Source organism: Lepus europaeus, chromosome 16 (assembly GCF_033115175.1).
Source record: "Lepus europaeus isolate LE1 chromosome 16, mLepTim1.pri, whole genome shotgun sequence".
Taxonomy (NCBI): domain Eukaryota; kingdom Metazoa; phylum Chordata; class Mammalia; order Lagomorpha; family Leporidae; genus Lepus; species Lepus europaeus.
Genome location: NC_084842.1, coordinates 3701715 through 3725097, shown reverse-complemented (window position 1 = coordinate 3725097; position 23383 = coordinate 3701715). Strand labels below are relative to the sequence as shown.

Sequence of the window (23383 nt, the reverse complement as noted above, 5' to 3'; positions counted from 1 at the left end):
ATTTATTTATTTGACAGGTAGAGTTACAGACAGAGAGAGAGAGAGAGACAGAGAGAAAGGTCTTCCTTCCATTGGTTCACCCCTCAAATGGCCGCTACGGCCAGCACTGCGCTGATCCGAAGCCAGCAGCCAGGTGCTTCCTCCTGGTCTCCCATGCAGGTGCAGGGCCGAAGCACTTGGGCCATCCTCCACTGCCCTCCTGGGCCACAGTAGAGAACTGGACTGGAAGAGGAGCAACTGGGACAGAATCTGGTGCTCAACCGGGACTAGAACCTGGTATGCCAGCGCTGCAGGCAGAGGATTAGCCTAGTGAGCTGTGGCGCCAGCTGTATGCTTTGTTTTTATATGGTTTTTCTCTTTTTCCCACCTTTTAGTTCACTTTACCTTTGCTCTGTTTTAATTCTCACTTTCTGAGTTCATTGCTTTGTTTTTAAATTTTGATCTTATTTATTTTCTAACAAATTTTAAAGCTGAAACTTCCCTCTTGTTTTTTTTTGTTTGTTTGTTTGTTTGTTTTGTTTTTGACAGGCAGAGTTAGAGAGAGAGATACAGAGAGAAAGGTCTTCCTTTTCCATTGCTTCACCCCCTAAATGGCTGCTATGGCTGGTACGCTGCGGCCAGCGCGCTGCGCCAATGAAGCCAGGAGCCATGTGCTTCCTCCTGGTCTTCCATGCAGGTGCAGGGCCCAAGCACTTGGGCCATCCTCCTCTGCCTTCCTGGACCACAGCAGAGAGCTGGAGTGGAAGAGGAGCAACCAGGACAGAATCCAGCGCCCCAACCGGGACTATAACCCGGGGTGCCGGCACCGCAGGCGGAAGATTAGCCTAGTGAGCAGTGGCGCTGGCCACTGAAACTTCCCTGTTATATATCATTTTTTCTACAGTCTTCAGTTTTAAAAATATAATTCACATTTAGTTAAAAAGTTAGAACTTTCTAGTGTGGGTGTTTGGCATAGCAGTTAAGTTAAGCTGCCTCTTGGGCTGTCGTCATCCTTTATCAGAGCATCTGTGTTTAAGTCCTGGTACCCTTTCCCATTTCAGCTTCCTGCTGGTGGGTGTGCTAAGAGGCAGCAGGTAATAGCTAAGTGGTAGAGTTCCCTAACCCATCTAAGAGTCCTAGACTGAATTATGAGTTCCTGGATACTTTTAGAGATTTATTTATTGTTTATCTGAAAGAGCCATAGAAAGGGAGGGAGGGAGGGAGAGGGGAAGGAAGAGAGGGAGGGAGGGAAAGAGAGGAACAAAGAAAGAGAGAGAGGATCTTCCATCCATTGGTTCACTTCCCAGATGGCCACAACGGCTAGGACTGAACCAGGAACTTCTTCCAGATGTCATACATAGACAACAGGGCCCCAACCACTTGGACCATCTGCTGCTGCTTTTCTCAGGCTGTTAGCAAGGAGCTGGATTGGAGATGGAGCAGGCTCAGCACAGACCTGCACCCACATGGGATACTGGCGTAACAGGCGATATCTTTACCCACAACACCATGACATCGGCCCCTGGGCTCCTGGCTTTAAACAGACAGCCCCAGCTGTTGTAGATATTTGAGGAGTGAACCAGTGAATGAAAGATGGACATCCATCTCTCTGCCTTTCATATAAATTAAAAATAAGGAAAAAAAACCTTCAGAATGTTTCTTGTTTAAATCATGAATAAAATGTGTTCTGTAGTGCCTAATTCTCAACATTTCTCTGCTTTTAGTTGCTGTGTTATAAAATAGTCCTCTTATAGTAATGGAGCGCGTGTGCTTGTACACCTGATATATGATGACAGGCATTTAAACTGAAATCCTCCCTCCCCCACCATTTATCATGTCTTGATTTTTGCATTTCTTTTCTGTTATTTTTCTAAGATTTATTTACTTATTTGAAAATCAGAGTTACAGAGAGAGGTAGAGGGGGAGAGAGAGAAAGGTCTAGATCTACCATCCATTGGTTCACTTGCCAAATGATTGAATGGCCTGGCTCTGGCCTGTGCAAAGAGCCAGGAGCTTCATCTGGGTCTCCCACTGGGTGGCAGGGGCCCAAACACTTGGGACATCTTCTGCTGCTTTTCCTAGGCTATTAGCAGCAGCGAGCTGAATGGGAAATGGGGCAACCAGGACAAAAAAATGGCACCCCATATGGGATGTGGGTGTCACAAACAGTGGCTTTATCTGCAAAGCCACAGTGCTGGCCCCATGTTCTCTTTCTTTTTTAAAAGCATTTTGGACATTTTTATATTGATTTTTATTGTTTAATGACCTCTTTAAGTTTGGCAGGCTGCCTTTTTATTTTCTTGATTGATTGTTTTCTGTGGAAGAAATTTAGTTTGGTGTACTTTCCACTTATTTTTACTTTTGTTGTCTATGGTTTTCTTTACAAAAGGAAAATCATTGTGAATTTCAGTCAAGGGCCTTTATGCTATGTTTTCTTTCAGGAGTCTCTTGTTTTCATGGTTTTTATTTAATTATTTAATTCTTTACTCATTTTGACTTAATGTTTATGTATGGTATAAGAGAAAGGTCCAATTTCATTCTTTTGTCCATGGTTACCCAGTTTTTCCAACCTCATTTATTGAAGGAAAGCTATTTCCCCATTGTGTGTATATCTAGGCGACTTTGTCTAAGGTAAGTTGACCATATATCTGGCTGCTCTATTCTGTTCCATTGGTCTGTATATCATTTATGATAGTTCTATATATTTTGAAATATAACTTTGAAATTAGGGAGTGAGATTCTTTTTTCTTTTGTTCTTTTTCTCCCAGATTATATTACTGTTTCAGAGTCCTTTATGGCTGCATACAAATTTTAGTATTGATTTTTTTTTCTTTTTTATTAGATATGTCACTGAGTCGTCACCTGATACCTCCCAGGGTGCACATTAGCAGGAGCCTAGAGTAGGGAACAGAGCTGGGACTAGAAGCAATCCCAAGCATCAGTTTAACTGCTATACCAAAAGCTCAACCCAATCAGACATTTTTTGTCATTCATTCTGTTAATGTGATACATCAGGTTGAATAATTTCTACTCTTTTTTATGTTTGCTATGAGACTTTAGTGAATACATGCAAGTTTATGTTTCATTTTAAAAAAATATTAATATAAAGAGAACAGATTTCAACAATTTCATAAAAATAAACATTCTCGCCTTCCTTCCTCCTTCCCTCTCTCCCTCCCTCTCTCAAGTTCCCCTACTTCTTTTCTTTTTTCCTTAAATTTTGACAATAACATTTTTTTGTATTTCATTTACACAGTTTTAAAAGCATAATTATACTTTCCACCATACCCTCCCTCTCTCTTTCCTACTTTCCCTCCTCCTTTTATTATTTTTCTTTAAATTTTTAAAATGGCATACTTTGTCAGTTTTCTTTCTAATAGCATGGTTAACCCTCCACTAAATAATGAATTCAACAAATAGTAAATAGAAAAATCACTGTTCCTCAAGAGGATAGATGAAGGCTATAAACAATATCAAATCTCAAAATGTCAATTTCACTCATTTATGTTACATTTTTTGTAGTCTATATTAGTTACCACATATTAGGAGAAACATATTTGTCTTTTGGGGACTATTTCAATAATCATAATGGTATCCTGTTGCATCCATTTTGTTGTGAAAGACAAGATTCCATTCTTTTTTACAGCTGAATCATATTCCATTTATATATTTATATAAATATTCCATTCATATATTTATATAAATATATACATAGATATTTATATATACATAGATATGTATGTATATATAATGGAATATGAATATATATAATATATGAATATATATATGTCATCCCTTGGAATCTAACATTTGATATTGTTGAAGGTGTGCCTGCTGTCAGTCAGATAATTCATTTTTACCTTTATAATTAAACTGCATTTTTTTCTCTAAAGTAGGAAGATCCTCAGCCATATCTCTTCAGTTATTGACTCTTCCTCATTCTGTATCTCTAAAATCTTCTTGACTTCCTGTATTATACGGTCCCCATGCTGGCCTCCCTGGTGCTGCAGCTGGTGGATGTTCTCTTTTTCCCGACTTGATGAAGTCAGTGAGGACTGTGGAACGTCTGGTAGTGATGGCTGCCAGTCTGTGGCAATGGTGTGGGCTGTGGAGCTGGCTGCCTACTTTCCTCAGTGAGGAGGAGCTCCTTGGGCCAAGCAGCTCAAGTTGGAGCTGTGGAGTGCTTTGTTCCTCTCTGCTGGATTTCCGAGTTTCTGTTCTGATCAGAGTTCCTGATAGAAGTTTCCCTCAAGCTTCTGGAAATGTGGTCCTTTCTTTTCTTTTTCTTTTCTTTTTTTTTTTTCTGGTTCTTCTGTCTCACCCATTCTGAATATTGTATCTCTGAATTTCTCCATGCTCCTTTATTTGTCTTTTATATTTCATTTTTGTGTCTATTTAGTGTTCTGATGATTTCCTTAAACAATTTAACATCAGAAAGTCAGAAAGTCTTTTTTCAGGGCCTCTTTTCTTATCTTTTTGGACTCTGTTTTTTTTTTCTTTTTCTTTTTGACATCTATAGAAATGTAAACATTCTTCTGATAAGTCTTTCTGTTTTTCTTTAGTTTGCCATGAAGATTGACATTATCTCTTGGATGCTTTTTCTTTGTAAGTTCACCCTAAGTAGCAATGATTGTCTCATGAGAATTCTTCATGTTCTGCATTGCAGATGATGTCTTGTTGTGGAGGTTATGTTTTTGTCTTCCAAGTGATTAATCTTTACAACAATTAGAGATAGAGTATTCACGGGAAGCATGAATTGGTGTGCTGATTCTATATTTGGTAAAGACTTATGGTACTGTTTTTCCATCTATATCCCTAAGGCAATTTAAATGCCCCTGGTTCCTGTGTTTCTCAGTGGCCCTATTCCATCTACAACTCTGTAACAGTTTGCCTGTTGCATCTCAACGTGTAGTGCAGTAGCATTTACCATGCCTAATGCATAGGCACTTTGACAGTTCATGGCTCTGGGTCTAAAGAAGGGAGTCATTTCCATCTTCCTAGGAGGTCCCAACTCCTCATAAGCTGATGTATATAACTGATTCATGTACCCTGGAGTCATTCTACTATTTACACTCTGCACTTTCAGTTTCCTCTTTTTAAAACTATAATTCAGATGGAGTCCTTTTTCTTTAAAATTGAAGTCAGTGTTTTATTGTTATTATTAATATTATTATTTCACCATTTCTCTAAGTGTGGAATAGGAAGGAAATGACTGCCAGCCCATGCTTCTTGCTCATCTAGCAGTCAGTGTACCTTTTAAGTCACAACCTCCATCATTGATTTCTTGATGGATAAAATATCAGTTGGAACTTGAGAGCCAGAGATAGACATCCAAAATCAAGTATATATTCTGTACTGGAAAGTGGTAAGGGGAAACAAAATGTTTTATTTCCGTTCTTCCCATTTGGGAGTTTGGTATTTACATACTTCATGGGATTTTTTAAATAGATATCTTACTTATTTGCATACCCTAATTTAGCAATTTTAAAAAGTATCCATTAATGCTCATTAGTGATATGAAAGAGTTATTACAGGTTATACAAATATTAAACATTCTTTCTCTATGATATGTTATTGTTAATTTGGAAGCATTATTTTTACTGTCATTTAGGTCCATATCACAAAGCAGGAGACAAGTATATACTTACAAGTAAGAAAATTAGGGAAGTAAAAAGGAAATATCATTATATCTTAGAGTTGTATCTAAAAGCATACTAAATCTGTTAAAAACTAATTAAAACAAAAAAATTTTAAAAATAAAATGTCCAGTGCTCAGTTGAACAAGAGCAGTGATAATGGACATCTTTATCTGGTTTTAGATCTTAAAACTTTTTTTTAGCTTTTTACATAATAATTATTTAATTATTATTATTATTATTTAGTTCTCAAAATATTGGTCTTATTATTTAACTATATTACTTTTACACCTAATTTGTTCAAGGCTTTTATCATGAGTGGGTGCTAAATTTTATTATGTTCAACGATTTGCAAATGAACCAACCTGTATACCTGAAATAAATCTCAGTCAGTTTGAATGATTTTTTTAGTGTGTTGTTGGTTTAATTTTTACTATTTTTGCACTTAAGTTCATCAAGAACATTGATCTGGTGGTGTGTGTATGGGTATGTATGTCCTTGTAGATTGTGAAATCAAGGTAATACTGGCCTCATAAAATGATTTTAGAAGGGTTTTCTACCTTTTACTTTTTAAAATAGTTTAAAAGAAGTATTGGTTAATTAAAGATTTGATAGAAATTCACAATCAAGCCATCTGGTCCTAAGCTTTCCTTGGCTCAGAGATGTTTTATTAATAACTAATTTCATTACTCATTATTGGTCTGTCAGGTCTTCAGTGTCTTGTTGGTTCATTTTGGTAGATTATACATATCCATAAATATACACATTTGTTCTTTAGCATTCTAATTTTTTGGCATACAGTGTTTCATAACTGTCTCTAATATTCCTTTTTATTTCTATGGTATCAATTTTAATCTCTAATTTTCATCTATGATTTTATTTTTTATTTTTTCCAACTTTCATTTAATGAATATAAATTTCCAAAGTACAACTTTTGGATTATAGCGGCTTTTTCCCCCAATAACCTCCCTTCTACTTGCAACCATCCCATCTCCCACTCCCTCTCCCATCCCATTCTTCATCATGATTCATTTTCAATTATCTTTATATACAGAAGATCAACTTAGTATATACTAAGTAAAAGATTTCAACAGACTGCACCTACACAGATACACAAAGTAGAGAGTACTGTTTGAGTAGTAGTTTTCTCGTTAATTCGCATAGTACACACAGTAAGGTAGGAGGTCCTACATGGGGAGTAAGTGCAGAGTGACTCCCATTGTTGATTTAACAATTGACACTCTTATTTATGACGTCATTAGTCACCCAAGGCTTTTGTCATGAGCTGCCAAGGCTATGGAAGCCTCTTAAGTTCACCAATTCTGATCTTATTTGGACAGGGCCATATTCAAATTGAAAGTTCTCTCCTCCCTTCAGAGAAAGGTACCTCCTTCTTTGACGGCCTGTTCTTTCCACTGGAATCTCACTCACAGAGATCTTTCATTTCTGTCATTTTTTTTTTTTTGCCACAGTGTCTTGGCTTCCCATACGTGCAAAACTCTCATGGGCTTTTTAGCCAGATCCCAATGCCTTAAGGGCTGATTCTGAGGCCAGAGTGCTGTTTAGGGCATTTGCCATTCTATGAGTCTGCTGCATATCCTGCTTCCCATGTAGGATCATTCTCTCCTTTTTAATTCTATCAAGTATTCTTTGCAGAAACTGGTCTTATTTATGTAATCCCTTTGACACTTAATCCTATCTTTTTGATCAGTTATGAACTTAAACTAATCGCTTTAACAAATAAGATGGCATTGGTACATACCACCTTGATGGGATTGGATTGGAATCTCCTGGCATGTTTCTAGCTCTACTATTAGGGGTAAGTCCGAGTGAGCATGTGCTGAACTGTACATCTCCTCCCTCTCTTATTCCCACTCATATTTAACAGGAATCACTTTTCAGTTAATTTTAAACCAGTAAGAATAATTGTATGTTAATTAAAGAGTCCAACCAATGGTATTAAGTAGAATAAAAAATACTAAAAGGAATAAAATAGTTAGTTGTTCTCAACAGTCAGGACAAGGGCTGATCAAGGCATTGTTTCTCATAGTGTCCATTTCACTTCAACAGGTTTCCTTTTAGGTGCTCAGTTAGTTGTCACCGATCAGGGAGAACATATGAGATTTGTCCCTTTGGGACTGGCAAATTTTAATCAGCATATTTTCCAGATTGCTCCATTTTGTTGCAAATGACTAGATTTCATTTTTTTTTACTGCTGTATAGTACTCTATAGAGTACATATCCCATAATTTCTTTATCAAGTCTTCTGTTGATGGGCATTTAGGTTGATTCCATGTCTATTATTAGACATTGAATTAGTGTTCCTTTTTCCCCAATAGCATCTATTGTCTAGTTTTATTAATTTGGGTCTTCTATTTTTTTTTTTGTTCTACCAAAGGCTTATCAATATTTTTAATAAGAAAAATAAGCTTTTTATTTCATCAGTACCTTGTATTATTTTCTGAATTTCTGTTTCATTTAGTTCTTAATTATTATTTCTTTTTTCCTACTGATTTTGATTTACTCTTGTTTTTCTAGGTTTTTAGATGCATTATAAACTTTTGTATTTGACATCTTTCTGGTTTTATGTATTTATTTCTGAAAACTTACCTCTGAACTGCTTTTGATGTATGCCATAAATTTTCAGATGCTATGTTTCCAGTTTCATTAGTTTCAATGAGTTTTCTAATTTTCCTTTTGATTATTCAATAATCCATTGTTCATTTGCTAACATGTTGTTCAGTCATCATATATTTGTATAATTCTGTTTCCTTTGTTTTTTATTTCTAGTTTTATTCCATTTTACAAAGAAAAATACATGATATTATTTCATTTTTTTTTAATTTTTTTGAGAGTTGATTCATCTCCTAATGTGCAGTCTATCCTTGATAATGGTTCATGTACTGATAACTTTCAGCTGTGCTATGGGATAGTCTGTGAATGTTTCTTAGGTCCACTTTGTTTATGGTATACTTTCATACTGATGTTTCTTTTTTAATTGTTGTCTGATTGTCTATGAATGAACGTGCAGTGTTGAAACCCCATGCAATTATTGTATTAGAGCTTATTCCGCCCTTTAGATATACATGATTTTTTTACTAAGCCACGTGCTCTAGAATTACGGGTCAATACATTGACAACCATTGCATCTTTCCATTGAATTGATCACTGGGTGATTTGGTACTGAACACCTGGATTTCGTTTTCTAGATTTTAGTCTCTTTTCTGCTATTTGTATAGCTACTCCCGGTTACTTATGATTGCCACTCACATGGAATACTCTTTTCCATCTTTTTACTATTAGTTTTGTGTGTGTGTTTTGGTGGAAAGCGTTTCTTGTGAGAAGCATATCATTGGTTCTTCTTTTTAATCCAGTCCATACTTTTTAACTGAACAATTTAGAGAACGTGTGCAGGAGGGCTTCTGGACCGGTCCAGGAGCAGCGAGTGGGCACTGTCACTCATTCAGTGAAAACAGGAGAGAAGTACAAGCTGCTTTAGGACCTGATCCTGGAGGGGTTTAGTTTTCACAGGGTATACTCCCATGACTTGAGTGATGCCATGGAGTATGAGAACCATATCATTTGCCAGTGAACTTATGTTGCCACAAAATTTTCTGCTAAAATTCAAGATGATATTTATCAGCTTGCTAAACAGAAAGGCATTGCCAAAGAAAATGGGAAGAAAAACTGCAGGGAGCATTTCATTATAGGAGGAAATCACTGTGCTCAGTGTATAGACCAAGACTGTCCAGGCCAGAGCAACCACCCTCCATTTGGAAGCTATTTCATCATCAATCTGAAGCTTCTAATTTCGTTAAAAGCTGTAAACAGGATGTTCATGTATTTGCTTTGGAATACAAAATGGGAGATGGACAACATATTTATCTTGTAACAACCTATGTTCAGCTTTGGTTTTACTATAAATCCCGAAAAAATCTCTTGCACTGCTATGAAGTTATTCCTGAAAATGCTATGTGCAAGCTTTATTTTGATTTGGAATTTAGCAAACCTGCCAATCCAGGAGCTGATGGGAAAAAGATGGTTGCATTACTCATTGAGCTCTCTGCTGTGGCCTGGGAAAGATGACCCAAATCCTTGGGCCCCTGCACCTACATCGGAGACTGGAGGAAGCTCCTGGCTTCATATTGGTGCAGCTCCAGCTGTTGTAGTCATCTGAGGAGTGAACCAGTGGATGGAAGGCCTCTCTGCCTCTCTGTCTTTCTGCGTAACTTACTTTCAAATAAAATTTTTAAATAAAAAAAGTTATTTGTGAGAAGTAATGGCTTAGTTTTTAAAACTTTCTCTTTAGTATTTCTTCTGTTTATTTTGAATGACCTCTGTTATTTTTCTAGTTGCTTTTATACTTCCAAATATTTTCATGATGATAGTTATCTTCCTTTGTTTCTGTTTTCAAGACACACTTAAGTTTCTTTAGTAAGGCTGGTCTGGTGATGATGAATTACTTTGGTTTTCCATGTCTTGGAAAGTTTCTGTTTCTCTCTCATTTATGAAAAGTAAACTGGATAAAGTATTCTTCGCTGGAAATTCTTTTCTTTTAGAACTTGGAAGAAATAATTACATTTCTTCTTGGTCTACAAGGTTTTGGTGGAATATCTGCTATTAATCTAATGGGAATTTCCTTAAAACTAACCTGATACTTTTCTCCCAAAAATTTTAGAATTCTGTATTTTTGTAGCACTTTTGTGAGTTTGACTATAACATATTGTGGTGAGGATGTTTTCTGATCATGCCTATATAGGGTCCTATGAACTTCTTATATATCCAAACTTCTCCATATTGAAGAAATTTTCAGTTTGTTTTTTTTTTCCTTGGATAGGTTCTCTTTGACTTTCTCTTCTCTACCTCAGGAATTCACATTATGAAAATATTAGCTTGTTTAGTGATGTTCCAATCATCATGGAGGCCATCTTCATTCTTTCATGTGTGTGTGTGTGTGTGTGTATACACCTTATATATAGTTATATATTATTCTTTGTCTTGTTTTGCTTTACTGAGATAATCTTAAATAACTGTATTAATCTCACATATCCTTCTGTTTGATCTGGTCTGTTGTTGAGGATTTAAATGTAGTTTTTTATTTGACTTACTGAATTATTCATCTCCAAAATATTCCTTTTTATGGTTATTCTCTGCTTGCTGGGTTTCTCATTTATTCTGTTCACTGATTTCTGTCCGTATTGTTTTATTTTTTTTTAGTATCCTTTAATTATTCTTTGAAATTCTTTATCAAGTGTTTCATCAATTTCCCTTTCTTTCTTTAGTTAAGCACTATAGTGTTCCTTTTGTGGCATTTTATTGCTTTGTTTTATCTTGTGTCTTTCTGGTAATGATTACATATCTGGTAGATCTGTCATTTCTATCATGTTGGAAAGGGCAGAGTTCAAGGATTGAAAGTCTTTTTCTAAAAATGTGTCTTCCTGTGTCATTTTGGTAGGCCATTTTTATTTTAGTTCTTGTTGGATGCCGTAGTGTAGTCTCTCTATAACTTCTCTTACTGCAGTGGATAATAGCAGCTGCAAGGATCCAGGGCAATATTATGGACCAATATTATGGACCCAGCCACTGTGCATGCTAGGATCAGAAATAGACAGACTGACTGGTGACAAGATTGGTAGAGTTTGTAGGCCTCTAGCATGCAAACCTCTGACCTCTGTTCTGCAATGACCAAAAGTCACAGGATATGTGATGGTGCTGGGAAGGACATGTCATACAGGCCACCAGCCTGTGTGTGAGTGGCCAAGGGCATGGGATATAAGTTGGCACTCAGATGAAAGGAAGGGCAAGACCAAGGCTGCTCTCTATGCAAGGGCCCAATACTGCAGAAGCAGCGCATGCACTGGGCACAGGCCAGGCATGTACACAGTGCTGAGCACAATCCAAGTGCATATACAGTTCTGAGTAGTAATTACAGGTACCCTTATCAGCAGTCCTATCTTATGTGGTTCTCAGTGGCAGCCATTGATATCTTGTATGGTTAAGTTTGAAGGGGCAGACATTCTTTCCTTTGGGGTTGCAGGGGCAGGAATTCCCTGCTGTTTTGGACTCCCTCTCCCTTTTAGTGTATAGTGTTGCATGAGCTAGGGAGCTGGGTCATTGTTGTTCTATTTGGTCTGACTGGATTCAGGACTCCACAGATTTTTTTACTAGTTTGGTGGAATATCTGAGGGGCCTCAGGGATAGGGTTTGACAGGGTCTCTGTTCCCTAGTGCAGTGTGGATTCTGACAGTGACAATTTTCCAGGACGGTTCCATACTGTTGCAGCCTATGCTCTGGGCATTGTAGGGGATGTAAAGTGAATTCTTTCTCTGAATCACAGCAAACTACCTTGAGACCTCCAGGAAGCTGTGGTGCTTCCAAGGATTCCATAGTCATGCCTGTGGATTCCTCCTGTAGACAATACTGCCTGCTAAGGTCATCCTGCTGATGAATCTGCTGAGGCTTCCCCACACACCAGTGAGGATTTTTCCTGGCCAATAAACAGAAATCACATCTGCTGGTTTGCTTTCTTCAAGTCTCTATGCTGCCATCCCAGGAATCACTATCCTACTGCTTTTGTATTGTTCTCCTACTGAGTTCCAGTATTTTTCCTCTAGCACTCACCTTGAGATACAGCAATATATTTGTTTGGTTCTCTGTGTGGAAGGAGGTAAATATTGGGCATCTTGTCAAGAATATGTTCAGTCATCTTCCCTCACTAGGGAACTTGAGAATAAACAAATATCAAATACTGGCTACTGCATACATTGAAATTAGTTCCATGTAAAAAATACTCTGTAAATTTATGGTTTCAAAATATTTGTTCTAGATAGAGTGTACCTTCTGTTTTTCAAAGACCAAATTTTCTTCTTGGACATGAAAACTGAAGAAATTAATGTACTTAATTATCATCATCTCTTGAATAAGTTTTGTTAGTAATGAAACTCTTTGCCTTTTCAATATTTAACCTTATGTATTCTTACTTTTTAAGGAAAGTTTTGTGTATTCCCTTTTGCTTAGTCAAAGAACTTGTGTAGAGGTGTGATCTCTTAATCAGATTGTTCCTGACATGCAGGTCAAACAAAAAAAGATAGACATCTTCCTGCCTAAGAATGTGAAGATCGGTATCATTTGAAATTTCTGGGAGATTGGATAAGGCAATCAAATGAGAGTTATGATAGAATTCTCAGGATAGCCTATGTCCACTCCAATTTGTGTCTCCATCATCATCTCACCTTGATATTGATGATATGGACACCTTAACAATTAAGTAACATATAAATCAATGTACTTAATTATTTGTATTTAATGTTTTTTTCTCACTGCTTTTGGGTGGTCTGTCTGGAGATGTTTGCCCAGAGAAAAATGCATTGACATCTGGGAAATTTCCTCTATCTACTTATAACAAGTAGGGATGTAAGTTTGTATTCATCATGTACAATATTTGTTCCCTTAAAGCATGTCGTTTTTGACATAAAAATACAAAATGTGGTTGAGGATTTTTACATTTGTTTTCTTATTGCTAAAGTAGCCTGTAATGAAATTTACAATTTTAATAACAAAGACTTTGTTGAAGAACAGTGCCTTCAAAATATACCAGTTTTATTCCCAATCTGTTTATCTCATTTCTATCTGTGATGTTCACAAGTTATAGGAAAATAAATGCTGCTCATCAATACATAAAAATAAAAAGAAAATTGGAAGTTATTTCTTACAGTGTATGTTAGAAAATCAAAAGGAAAGAATTAATATTTAAGAAATAACTGAACCAAATGGTAAACTTGTATATCTAAAAACAATCATTTAAAATTTGCCAGTCTATCTCAGCCATGGCATTGTTTGTATATATGAAGGCTATTGATTTTTGTGTATTGACTTTATATCCTGCAACTTCGCCAAATTCCCTTATGAGTTCCAGTAATTTCCTAATGGAAACTTTGCATTTCCCCATATTTAGAATCATATCATCTGCAAACAGGAATAATTTGACTTCCTCCTTTCCCATTTGTATCTCTTTGATTTCTTTTTCTTGTCTTATGGCTCTGGCTAAAACCTACAGAAATATATTGAATAGTGATGGTGAGGGTAGGCATCCTTATGTGGTTCCTGATATTAATAGAAATGCATATAGCTTTTCCCCATTCAGTAAGATGATGGTTGTGGATTTGTCATGCATTACCTTAATTGTGTTGAGGAATGTTCCTTCTATATCCAATTTGCTTAAGGTGTTTTTTTTTTTTTAAATCATGAAAGTATGTTGTATTTATCAAATGCTGTCTCTGCATATCTTGAGATAATAATATGGTTTTTGTACTTTAGTTTGTTAATATGATGTATCATATTAATTGATTTGGGAATATTGAACCATGTCTGCATACCAGGGATAAATCCCAGTTGGTCCAGGTGAATAATATTTTAGATGTGTTGTTGGGTTTGATCAGTAAGTATTTTTGAAAGTTAGATTTTATTTAGAATGCAGAGTTACAGAGAGAGAAAGGGGAAGACTGAAAGAGAAGTAGGGAGGGAGGGACACACACATACACACACACACAGAGAGACAGAGAGAGAGACAGAGAGACAGAGAGAGATGTTCCATCTGTAGGTTTACTTCTCAAATGGCTGCAAAAGCCAGGGGTGGGCCAAGCTGAAGCCAGGAGTTAGGAGCTTCTTCCAAGTCTCCCATATGAGTACAGATGCCCAAGGACTTGGGCCACCTTCTGCTTCTTTCCAGGTACATTAGAAGGGAGCTGTATCAAAACTGTAGCTCCAAGAATCAAACTGGCACATACATGAGATGTCATTGCAAGCACAAGCTTAATGTGCTGTGCACCACAACAATGCCAACCCTAGTAGCTAGTATCTTATTGATGAATTTTTGCAACTATTTTCAATAGCCTTTGTATATACAAAGGATATTGGTATATTATTATCTTTCATTGTTGCATCTTTTCTGGTTTTGTAATTAAGGCGATGCTGGCCTTACAGGAGTTTAGGAAGATTCCCTCCCTTTCATCATTTTGCAAAGAATTAATTTGATTACATTAGCTTCAAAAATTTAAATATCTTGTGAAAAATTTAGCCAAGAATGTGGAAGATCTCTATGATGTATATTACAAAACACTAAGGAAAGAAAGAGAAGACACATAAAAAAATAGAAACATCATCCATGTCTATGGATTTGAATAATTTATATCAAAATGTCTATACAATGCAAAGCAATTTACAGATTCAATGTTATCCCAATTAAACTGCCAAGTATCTTTTTCTCAGATCTGGAAATAATGATCCTAAAATTAATGTGGAATCACATGAGGCCCCCAAATAACTAAAACCAACCAATGAAAATAAAGCTGGAGATACAGCAATACCAGATTTCAAGACATATTACATGACAGTTATAATCAAAATAGCCTGATACTGGCACAAGAATGGATATGTAGACCAAAGAAACAGAATAGAGACCCCAGACATTAATCCAAGCATCCACAACCAACTAATCTTTGACAAATGAGGTGAAAATAACTCCCTGAGAAAGGACAGTCACTTCAAAAACTGGTGTTAGGAAAATTGAATCTCTGCATGCAAAAGTGTGAAACAAGACCAATACCGTATAATTTATTTTAAAAAAAATCAACTCACAATGGATCAAGGATCTACATTTAAGATCAAAAACCATCAAATTACTAGAGGAAAATGTAGGGGATACACTGCAAGACATTGGCATAGGCAAAAACTTTTTGTATCACACCCCAGAAACAGACAATAAAGACAAAAATAGACATGGATTTACCTCAAGCTAAGAAGCTTCCTCATTGCAGAGGAAACATTCAACAACATAAAGATGCCACTGAGAGAATAGGAGAAAATATTTTCAAATTATACATCTGATAAAAGATTAATATCCAGTATATATAAGGAGCGTAAGAAACTCAACAAGGGCTGGTGTTGTGGCATAGCAGGTAAAACCGCTGCCTGTGATGCCAGAATCCCAGATCTGTGCCATTTGAGTCCCTTTTGCTCCACTTACAATCCAGCTACCTGCTAAATGGCTTTGGAAAAGCCGTGGAAGATGGCCCATGTGCTTGGGCCTCTGCCACCCGTGTGGGAGACATGGATGAAGCTCCTGGCTCTTGGATTCAGCCTGGACCAACCCTAAGCCATTGAGGCCATCTGGGGAGCAAACCAGCAGATGGATGATCTTTCTTTCTCTTTCTCTGTTTCTTCCCCTCCCTTCCTCTATCTTTGTAATTCTAATGTTTGAATAAATAAACAAACCTCTTCTTTAAAAAAAAAAGAAACTCAGCTACAACAAAACAATCTAGTTAAGAAATGGGCAAAAGATATGAAAATGTATTTTTCAAAGGAGGAAATACAAATGGCCAACAGACACATGAAAATATGCTAAATAGCCATCAGGGAATTTTCTGTGAAGGTTATCTACCTGGATAACCACAATAAGGTTATTGTGTAGAATCGCTATATCCAAATGTCAAAAAATAACAAATGCTGGTGAGGATGTGAGAAAAAGGTACCCTAGTGCATTTTGGGTGGGTACAACCATCATGTACAACCATTGTTGATGACAGTATGGAGATTCCTCTGAAAATAGATGTACCATATAACCTAGCAATTCCACTCCTGGGAATTTACCCAAAGGACATGAATTCATCATACAAAAGAGTTATCTGTACCCACCATATTTATTGCTGCTGAAATCATAATAGATAAAATATGGAATCTACCATGATGTCCATTAACTAACGACTGGATAAAGAAATTGTGGTATATATCCATGATGAACTTCTACTCAACCATAAAAAACAATGAAATTCTTTCTTTTGCAACAAAGCAAATGCAATTGGATACCACTATCCCTAGTGAAATTAGCCAGTCCCAATTAGACCAATATCATGTTTTCCCTTATTTATGGTAACTAATACATACAGTTCAAAAAACAATAGTGTATGTGAGCAAAATTGACATTTTGATATTTGATTATTGCCTATATCCCTGAGGATCATTGGGTTTTCTACTTACTACTTGTTGAGTTCATTTAGTGGAGGATTAACCTTGTGATTATAAAGTAAATTGAAAGCATGTCATTGTAAAAATTGTAAGAAAAGAATGAAGAGGGGGGATCTGAGGGATAGAGGGAAGGAGTGTATGGTGAGAAGGGTCATTATGCTGTTAACATGTTCCCTTTATGTAAATAAAAAAGAAAACTATTCTCCTTATTTTAATAAAAAAGACAAAATAAGTATGTACAAAATACTTGAGAAAAAGAATTATGATCGCTTTCTCATTAGTAAGTTACTAAAGGTGTAATCAGCATTTTTATCATAATGAATTCTCTGAGAACATTGTATAATGTGAGATAAATACAAAGGTGGATCAAGGCATTTTTATAAGAGCTTTATTCTCAGTATAACCCTCCCTAGCTGAAGGTTGTTATCTTATTCCATTATATCCAAATACAAATCAGTATCTATGTTTGGTTTCTGAAATTTTAAAATATAATGTTATGAAGAGTATTTTACATAGTCTGCATGCATTGTATATAATACCTCAAGTTCAAGTTAATGTATGTGCTAAAGAAAAGTAAAGCAAAAATTAATAATAATATTCTTAATTGTAACAACACTGATTAATGGCCGGCGCCGTGGCTTAACAGGCTAATCCTCTGCGGCACTGGCACACCGGGTTCTAGTCCCGGTTGGGGCACCGGATTCTATCTCGGTTGCCCCTCTTCCAGGCCAGCTCTCTGCTATGGCCCGGGAAGGCAGTGGAGGATGGCCCAAGTCCTTGGGCCCTGCACCCGCGTGGGAGACCAGGAGGAAGCACCTGGCTCCTGGCTTCGGATCAGCGTGGTGCGCCAGCCACAGCGGCCATTGGAGGGTGAACCAACGGCAAAAAGGAAGACCTTTCTCTCTGTCTCTCTCACTATCCACTCTGCCTGTCAAAAAACAAACAAAAAAAGCAAAAAACACCGCATTGATTACTGTACATTTCCTCTTTATTCTCTTTTTTTGTACCAACCAATCCCTGAATCAATGAAACGATTTTTAAAAAAAAGGGAAAATTATATGGTTGATAATACAAACCTCATTTTTTGCTTCTCAATCACATATGTGAAAAAATATAACCCTTTAAGTGGAGTATTTATCAAATACTTGCCTTTTTTTTTTTTTTTTGGACAGGCAGAGTGGACAGTGAGAGAGACAGAGAGAAAAAATACTTGGCTTAGTATTACTAATGAATAGAATGGTGTGGTGAACGGTTATCAGATTATTCCATTTGTTGGTCATTATGTCATCTAAATTACTGAACAAATTGTAAATTCATGCATCATCAGTCATAAATTGTGAAAAAACCTATAAAGTGATTTTTAGGGTTATTTGCGTAATGATGGCAAACATGTCCACCCAGAGGAGTAATGATCTATTAATATTATTAAATAATTTAGGTACAAATTCCAAGCATTATGTCAGTCAGGTAAGTGAATTTGAGAGTAAACTAATGCATATTTTCTAAGCAATAGCAGTAATTTCTTAATTTTCAAATTTATAATTTATTATTACTCGTAGTTGTTGGAATAATTTCACAGTTTTTTGTTTTTGTAAATTTTCTGTGTCTTCATCCTTATATATGTTTGAACCCAAAGTCCTTGTCAAGGTCCCCGCGGGTGCCTAAAGGTCAACTAATGAGGATCAGACCTGCCTCAACCTTTAACTCCATGCCCTGTGTCTATAAAAGGAGCCCTCCCAACCTCTGATGTGCCACTTCCCCAGCCCCCACTCTGTTGGGACCAGTGAACCTCGCCTGGGAGTGGAATCCCAATATGCTTGTGAATTAATTGATTCATCTGCCTGGGAAGATTTGTTACACACTGGACACCTTGCACACATTAGTTTGTGTTTTAAGTATTCCGAGTGTCTATTTACATAATCTCTAATCATATGATAAACCTCATCACCCTCTTCTAAAAATGCCTGGTGTCCATATAGACTGAGGAATGGACAAAAATATAATTTGTAGGACAATGTATAAAGCATTATACATTTATACATTACTACATATAAAAATTATAAAGTGTATAATTTGTAATGTTAACACATTAATTTAGCTATGTTTCTAAGATAGAGAAAATCTTTGTTTTTTCTCTTTGATTTCAATTTAGCAGGCTATGCAGATACAGTGTTTTACTATTATAGCACCTATTTAATTTTTCTGTATTTTACTGTTTTTACATATATATATATATATATTGAATGCTTTTCTGTTGAAAATTCAGTGGAAGATATTGATAGCCAACTCCTTCAGAATACACACTAATATATATTATCTATAATATAGATAATATATATAAAATATGTGTATTTTTTGCAGATAATGTATTTTATGTGAAATATATAATACATGTATATAAATAATATATATTTTATATTATAAATACATTGTATTATATATTTATGTGTAAATATATAAATGTGTATTTACATAATATGTAATGTAAATAAAACAAATTTTTATTAATATTTATATATTTATATAAATCAATATATACTATCTGCAAAAATACATTTTTTGCAGATATAGCAGAGGTACATAAAGTATGGGAATGTTAAAATTATGATACTGTTACTACTGAATTCTCTCACTAATTTGTATTAACTTATTTGTGAATTAATTTTGATTAATTTGCCTGCAAATAATTATTTTTCTCTCCCAGGTTATTTGGAGGTTAGAAATAGGGAATCTACAGATAGAATATAGAAGAAGTTCCAAAGAATTTGATGTTGACATTTGGTAAAAATGAGTATAAAACTAGAAATTTGGCAAATATTTACTTTTCACTACTAAGCTTAAGGGAAAGAAGTTGCCATACTAAATAAATACAACATGATATTAATAAGCTATATTTATCAATCTAAGAGTATTATTTTATTATTTTTAGATCAGAAACAGAGGAAAGCACCGAAACAACCAGAAGTAGGTGAGTATATTAGGAAATATTTCCCCTTGTTTACTTCTTTTATCTTTATTTTTGATTTTTTTAGTTTTTTTTTAATTTAATTTTTATTTTTAATTAAAATGAACAGAACAGATTTTATGCATCCCATAGAAGACAATCAAACTTCCCTCACTCCCTTGTTCCCCCACCCCACTGTCCCTCTCTCCTCCCTGCCATCTCTTCATCAGCTTTGCAATGACATAATTTCAGTCCACTCTATGTTCATAGATGTAACTCAGCACTAATCAAAATGTTCAACCAGTAAAAAGCAGAAATACTATAGTTCCACAGAAGTATAGACAAGGGCTAAAAATGACATTTCATTTATACATATTTGTTTGTGTTGCATATTAATTTCCACATCAAAGAAAATATTCTATTTGTCTTTTTTGAGACTGGCTTATTTCACTAAGCATAATAGTTTCCAATTGCATCTATTTTGCTGCAAAAGACAGAATTTCATTCTTTTTTTACATGAGTGGTATCCAAATTGTATATATACCACATTTATTTTATCCTGTCATCAGTTGATAGACATCTGGGTTGATTCCATATCTCAGCTATTGTGAAATAAACTGCAATAAACATGGGGGTACAAATAACTCTTTCCTATGCTGATTCTATTTTTTTGGATAAATTACCAGGAATGGGATGGCTGGGCCATATTATTGTGCGGGCCTACTGCACCAGTCAAACAGAACCTGAAGGAGGGAGTGGAAATAAAGAGAGGGACAAAGGGGCAGAGAATGGAGCCAAGACAAAAGGCTGATCAAGGTTCTTTTATTCCACCTCTCAGCGATATTTATACACAAAACAGGCAGCACATCAAAGAAGCACAAAAGGTCAACAGGCATCAACACATGCAGTCAGCTTATCTGCTTTTATGCAACATCAGCCAATTTCCACAGAATGTTTTTGACCAACATCCTCCCTTGGCCTTGACTTGTCCATAGGCTGCCTACATATTGTAGATCTGTTTTTCAGATTTCTGAGAACTCTCCATACTGCCTTCCATAATGGTTGTACATTCTCACAAAAGTGCATCAGGATATCTTTTTCTCAATATTCTCATCAGCATTTATAATCATTATTTTTACTTCTGTATGAGAGCCATTCTAAAAGCTCATTGTGGCTTTTATTTGCATTTTCCATATGGCTGGTAATTTATTTTGTGTATCTGTCGCCCATTTGTATTTCATTCTGTGAAAACTGCCTGCTCATGTACTTTGTCCGTTAATTAGCAGTGTTTGTCTTGTTGTTGAGTTCCCTGAGGTCTATAGATACTGGATATTAATCTTTTCTCAGTTGCACAGCTGGTAAATAATTTCCTACCACTCTGTCAGCTGCAATGCAGAAGGCTCTTGGTATGATGTAATCCCATTTCTCTATTTTTGGTTTAATTGCCTATATATCTGGGGTCATTTGCAAGAAAATTTTGCCTATGGCCAATGTCTTGCTGGGCTCCCCTTATGTTTTCCCATAGTAATTTGATGGTAAACAGTATACATTTAGATTCTTGATCCATTATTAGTTCACATTTGCATAAAGTATCAGGTATGGGGTCTTCTTTTATAACTTATGTACATGTAGATCTAATTTGCCCAGCACCATTTGTTATGGAGACCATCCTTTCTCAAGGGATTGATTTTAGTGTGTTTGTCAAAGACTAGTTGGTCATAGATGTGTGGATTAATTTCAAGGGTTTCTGTTCTGTTTCATTGGTCCACATGTCTATTATTGTGCCAATACCAGGCTGTTTTCATTATAACTACCCTGTGGTTTATCTTGAAATCTAGTATTTTGATTCCTTAGGCTTTGGTTTTGTTCTTTAAGATTGTTTTACCTATTCAGGGTCTCTTGTGTTTCCATATGAATTTTACCATTGTTTCTTCTAGATCTGAGAAGAATGTCACAGGTATTTGATTGTGATTGAATTTAATCTGTAAATTTCTTTCTGTTGTAGTATGCACATTTTTTGATAATTCTTCCAATCCATGAACATGATAGAACTTTCCATTTTTCTTTCTACTTCTATTTCTTTCTTTAATGTTTTATAATTTTCTTTGTAGATATTTTTCACATCCTTGGTTAAATTTATCCTAAGGTATTTAAATTTTTGTAACTGTTGTGAATGGGACTGATCTTAGGAGTTCTTTCCCAGATGTTACACTGTCTGTATATACAAAGGCTATTTTTTGTGTGTGTTGGTTTTATATCCTGAAACTTAACCAAACTAAATCTTAGGAGTTCTAGTTAATGTTGCATTGGAGTCTTTTGTTTCCCCTTTATATAAAATGTTGACTGCAAACAGGGCTAACTTGACATACTCCTTTACAATTTGTATCCCTTTGGTTTCTTTTTCTTGCCTAATAGCTCTGGCTAACATTTCCAGAACTATTATGAATAGTAATGGTAAAAATGGGCATCCTTGTCTGGTTCTAGATCTTAGTGGAAATGCTTCCAACTTTTCCTCAATCAATGAGGATGACTGTGTGTTTGTCATATATTGCCTTGATTGTGTTGTGGAATGTTCCTTCTAAACCCAATATGCCTTAGGTTTTCATCATGAAACAATGTTGTATTTTATCAAATGCTTTCTCTGCATGTATTGAGATAACTATATGGTTTTATTCTTCAGCTTTTTAGTGTGATGTATCATATATATTGATTTGCATATGTTGAACCATCCCTATATACCAGGGATAAATTGCAATGGGTTTGGGTAAATGATCTTTCTGATGTGTTGTTGGATTTAATTAGCTAGTATTTTGTTGAAGATTTTTGCATCTATGCTCATTAGGGTTATTTTTCTGCAGTTCTCTTTCTTTACATATCTTTTTCTGGTTTTAGAATTAAAGAAATGTTGATCTCATAGAAAAAGTTTGTGAGGATTCCATCCCTTTGAATTCTTTTGAATAGTTTGAGAAGAATTGGAATTAGTTCTTTTTTTAAAAGTCTGGTGAATTCAGCAGTGAAATCATCTGATACTGGGCTATTCCTTTAAGGAGAATCTTCTTTTATTGATTCAACCTGTTTAGGTCTCTTTAGGTTTACTGTGTTCTCATAACTCAATTTGAGTGGGTTGTATGTATCTAGGAATCTATCCATTTCTTCTAGGTTTCCTGATTTGTTGGAATACAGCTTTTTGTAGTAATTTGTTACATTTCTTTCCTCAACTCTGATTTTATTGATTTGAGTCTTCTTTTTTTGATTAATTGAGCCAATGGTGTGTCACTTTTATTTTTTCAAATAACCAGCTCTTCATTTCACTGACTATTTTTATAGTTATTTTGTTTTTATTTTTCTTCTAAATTTTAATTATTTCTTCCCTCTAACTAATTTTGGGTTTGGTTTGCTGGTTTTTTTTTTAAAGATTTTATTTATTTATTTGAGAGGTAGAGTTGCAGACAGTGAGAGGGAGAGACAGATAGGAAGGTCTTCCTTCCATTGGTTCTCTCCCCAAATGGCCGCAATGACTGGAGCTGTGCCAATCCGAAACCAGGAGCCAAGTGCTTCTTCCACGTCTCCCATGTGGGTTCAGGGGCCCAAGAACTTGGACCATCTTCTACTGCTTTCCCAGGCCACAGCAGAGAGCTGGATTGGAAGAGGAGCAGCCAGGTCTAGAACCAGTGCCCATAAGGGATGCCAGCACCACAAGCAGAGGATTAACCTACTGAGCCATGGTGCTGGTCCCTGGTTTGCTGTTTGTTGTTGTTGTTGTTGTTTTGTTTTGTTTTGTTTTGTTTTGTTTTTTAACTAG

The 23383-nt window shown here is 35.7% G+C and overlaps 1 protein-coding gene across 1 annotated transcript in view; it reads left to right on the top strand.

The window, feature by feature from the left end:
- Nucleotides 1-23383, top strand: part of LOC133775468 (disintegrin and metalloproteinase domain-containing protein 32-like) — a 137551-nt gene that overhangs the window by 112690 nt on the left and 1478 nt on the right. The window lies entirely within an intron of this gene.